We start from the raw sequence: 3,835 nt of genomic DNA on the forward strand, positions 1-3,835 counted from the left end.
TGATTACTACCTCCTGCCTTCGTATTGGTTGAAATACACCCCGACGGCCCCGCCTCTCCACTCCCCCGGCCCGTTCGATCACTACATACTTCAGTCCCATTGGTCCAAGCGTCCGCCAGCTTTCTGATTGGGTGAGAAGAGGGGTTGTCACGGCAATGTTAGGACGCTCTGGCCTAGCGCTCCCGAGAGTGAGGGCGCGTGCCATCCTGCCCATGCGCAGTTGAGGTTCTCGGCGGCTCTCCTTTCCCTCCCTTGTCCCACTCCCTCCCTCAAAAAAAAAAAAAAAAAAGCTCGAGACAAACTGTCATCACCAACCGCCCTACCTCGGGTGTGGAGGCAGGGGCGGGGCCTCGGTTTGAACCTACCGCAGCCAATCAGAGCTGTGAGGGCACTGGCTGATTTGAATATATATAAAAAGAAGAACAGGAGGACTTGTGGCACCTTAGAGACTAACAAATTTATTAGAGCATAAGCTTTCGTGGACTATAGCCCACTTCTTCGGATGCATATGGGCTATAGTCCACGAAAGCTTATGCTCTAATAAATTTGTTAGTCTCTAAGGTGCCACAAGTCCTCCTGTTCTTCTTTTTGCAGATACAGACTAACACGGCTGCTACTCTGAATATATATAAGTCACTCTCCTCCTCCTCTCCAGAGGTTTGGGGGGCAGCAACTGAGGTTCTGCCCAGAGAGAAGGGGGTCCAGACCCAGGGAACGAGACCCCTCCTGACTGGATCCCTTCCACAGCCCATTTCTAAACCACTGCCTTAGCCTGACACTTATGTAACTCATGTCATTTAGAGGGGTGTTTTTTTCACACCCCCAATCAATATAAATTATAGCAACAAAAGTGCCACTGGAGACATAGCCATACTCTGAAAGCCCAGGTAGATTTTTCAGACCGGGATCACCAATAGAAAAGTTAAAATCTCCCAAGAGACTGAGGCATCAATCCCTTTGTCCTTCACCCCAGCGCTCTCCTTTAGCAAAAGGGAGGGCACAGGGGAAGAAGAAGAAAAAAAAAAAGAGAGAGAGAGGATAAATGTTAGATCTGAGGTCTTTTTATGCCACAAACTTTTGGAGCAACGTTGCTCAACTCCCTTCAGCTCTGTGAGGATAATATTCTATGTCCCTGGGGAGGAGGGAGGAAAGGCAGAATTGTGAGGCCTAATTCATCAATAATGTAATGTGTTTTGAGCTCCTGAGAGGGAAAGGGCAAAGAACGAGCCGTATTTCACAGCAGGTTCTGCAGATTAGGGTCTGCGTTGCTAAGGATTTCACTGTATTTTGAAGTCTCCGCACCAGAGTGGCAATTGTGTGAAAATACGATCCCTAAAAGGCTAAATCCTGGTCATGCGGAAGCCAAGGGGAACTTTGTCACTGGGACCAGGATACGGCCCTACGTTTCCACTGACGATAGCTGGGTTGGCTATGGGAGGATAACCTGGTAAAAGGATCCCTCTTGAAAAGCCTCCTCTGACAAACAGCAGGAGATAGGATGTGTAGAACAAATACAGTAACTCTGCCAAACCAACTCGGATCAGAAACTCCATTGCTAAGGAGGAAGGCCTTGTGTTTGCCTAAGATTTACTGCTTTGCAGACTGAGGGAGCGGCGGGTAAACTGCAGCACATCTGTCTTTATTCCCGCAGCCTCCATGGTTACATTATCCCCGGTCTCCAATCCCCTGGATGAATTGCCCTTCCCCCCACTATGGGACCAGGTGACTCTATAACTGGCCACCCAGCAGATGCTTCTGCAATACCAACTGTTCTGAATCCCCCGCCCCTTCTCTCTCATTTTTTTTCTCCTTCTTCCCCTGTGCCCTACCAATCTAGGCTGCCTGGCACATGCTGCAGGGCTGCAGTCCCACTGGAGTGATATTGTGATGGAAATGAGGGAGGGAATGCAGGCAAAACTGCAGAAATTTACAGCACTCAGAGGGCTTCCATTAAAATCCTTGACAACCTGTGATTTACGACAGGGCCAACAGTGCTCCTAATGTCCAAGGCCTAGGCACCATTCTGCTTCAATTATGCTGTTTGGAACAAATGAGAAACCAGCTCTGTTAGTATAATGGAGGAGCCCAACAACTGGTTGGTGAAAACAACTGATTTCATTTGGGACTCACTCCTGCTCCCATTGACCAAACGTTCAGGGTCTGATTCTGCCATGCCTGCACCTCATGTCATCGTTCATACCAATGCAAAGTGAGTGTACAATGCTGCCATTCTGATCTGGTGGCATTTACGCCCACTTTGCATTGATATACATGACAATATAAGCTGCGGGGTAACGGAGAAACAAGCTCTGGTTGACTTTAATTGGTTCTCAGTGTCAGCTGGGACCTCCACAGTTATGCATAGACGTACAACAAAAAAGGGATCTGTACTTAGAAAACAATATGGGGGGGGGAAGCTCTGCATTAGCAGTAAAAATCTCTGCCTTTATTCATTTATTTTCCAAATTCTACATAGGCACATTAGGATTTATTTTCTTCCTGTAACAGTTTCCGAACCTTTAACATCCAATGCCAAGTGGCTTTTGGAACAACAATACCCAACATTTTTCCCGAATTGTGAAAAATGGCAGGTAAAATATGGGTACATCTCTAACATAGCTACCATAACCAGAATAGAAATGATCCCTGAAATAAGCATTCTAATAATCATATCGCTTTAAGCATGAGGATGTATATTATACAAAACTGTGAAGAAATGACCATCTCTCTTGCTGTGTCTTAAAATGGAACTGACAAGCTGAATGGCTAGCATAACCACTCAATCACTTGCTGGTATGTTGCTTTCCTTTCCCCCCATTGTTTGCCTGCATTTGTCTATTTACATTGCTTGTGGCAGGAGCATTTCTATGTTTAAAAAGTGACATGTGAATGTTTTTCACCATATGCAGAAGAATAATAGATAACTATGCACACAGAGGGTAAAATTTTCAAAAGTGACTTAGGAGGCAGAGTCACAGGACGTAGACTCCTAAGGAGCAGATTTACAAAGCTACAGTATTTAGGTGCCTAAATATGTAGATGAGTGCCTAGCGAGATTTTCAAAAGCAGCACCTAATCTGCTTAGGCATATTTGAAAATCTCACTTGACGTCTATCTGCATTTTTAGGCACCTAAATACCTTTACAAATCTGCCTCTAAGTCACTTTTAAAAATGGCTCTTAGGCTGCTAACTAGAGCTGGGTGAAATATTTTGGCCGAAACGTTTTTCGATAAAAAATGCAGATTCAGATCGACCCAAACATTCCACAAATTTATACTGATTTTGCCAAATTGTTTCAGTTGGAAAAAAACCTACAAAAATTCTGAAATCATTTTGATTTTTTAATGCAAAACCACTTTTTGTTTTGAAATTTCCTTCCATTTGATTTTAAAATAAAATAAAAAAATTTAAAAGCGCTCAAAATTGAAATGAAACATTTTGGTTTAAGCTTAAAAAAATATTTTCTTCGACCCAAAACATTTTTTTTTAAACTTTTCAATTTGCTAGAAATTCTGAAAAAAAAAATTGATTTGGGTTGACTCCAAACTACTTTCTTTCCGGAACTCCCAGCAAACCAAGAAATTAGTTATTCATACAGCTCTCCCTCTTAATCTCTTAGGCCCTTCTGAAAATTTGACAGAGTCTGATTTCCACTCTCCTACACTTTCCATAGTAACCTACACTTGTGCAAAGCAAGTGTAATAAAATGCTACCATTATGGTTTTGTAGCATTTAACATCCAATTTGCACAAGAGTAATTAATGACTGAAAGTGCAAGTCAGTGGTGAATAAAGGTGCGTGTGTATGTTTCCCCAACAGTGTAGGATGTCTACA

Source organism: Chrysemys picta, chromosome 24, assembly GCF_011386835.1.
Source record: "Chrysemys picta bellii isolate R12L10 chromosome 24, ASM1138683v2, whole genome shotgun sequence".
Lineage (NCBI taxonomy): Eukaryota > Metazoa > Chordata > Testudines > Emydidae > Chrysemys > Chrysemys picta.